Genomic DNA, 786 nt, shown 5'->3' with positions numbered 1-786 from the left:
GTACTTGCAACAAAAATTAATGAATCTCTTAGGCATAAGTCAGAATGAAAGAAGTCAGATGCAAAATGAAAGAAGACTGCATCATTAAATTAATATGAATTTCTAGAAGAAAAAATACGAATTTGTTGTAATAGAAATCAGAATAGTAGGTAATCTTGTCATGCATTAGAGGTGATTTTGCCTGAAATGGAGCACAGGAAACTTGCTATGGTGATGGAATGTTCCTATTTTTTAATCTGGACTGTGTTTACACAGAGACATGCATATAAAAATAATTTAGCTGTACACTTAGCATGTATGTACTTTTTTAAACAAACTAAAATGTATTAATAGAAGTTTTATAAGTTCTTAATTTGATTCTGAGATTTCTTAAAGAAAAATTGTCTAGTAAAAGGAAAATTATTTAATATTTAATTTTTTGAAAATTATGCCAAATACAACAGTTATTAATAACGCTCTTTAGGGAAGAACAGAGAGAAAAGTTAATATCAGTCTCACTATGTACCCAAGTTCACAATTTCTTACATGAAAATTGATGTTGAATGATAGCCTGATGCTGAACAACAACTGGGTCAGCACAGAAATCAAAGCAGAAATTAAAAGATGCCTGGAAACAAAATAAAATGAGGAAACATCCTACCAAAACTTCTGAGATGCCATGAAAACATTTCTAAGAGGGGTATTTATATCTCTGAACACACATCAAAAAAATGGAAAGATCACAAGTAAACAGCCTAACAAACTACCTAAGAGAACTAGAAAGACAAGACCACCAAATCCCTAACT

Source organism: Carlito syrichta, unplaced genomic scaffold (assembly GCF_000164805.1).
Source record: "Carlito syrichta isolate Samal-C Ts95f unplaced genomic scaffold, Tarsius_syrichta-2.0.1 Scaffold304043, whole genome shotgun sequence".
Lineage (NCBI taxonomy): Eukaryota > Metazoa > Chordata > Mammalia > Primates > Tarsiidae > Carlito > Carlito syrichta.
This window is presented reverse-complemented; position numbering follows the sequence as displayed.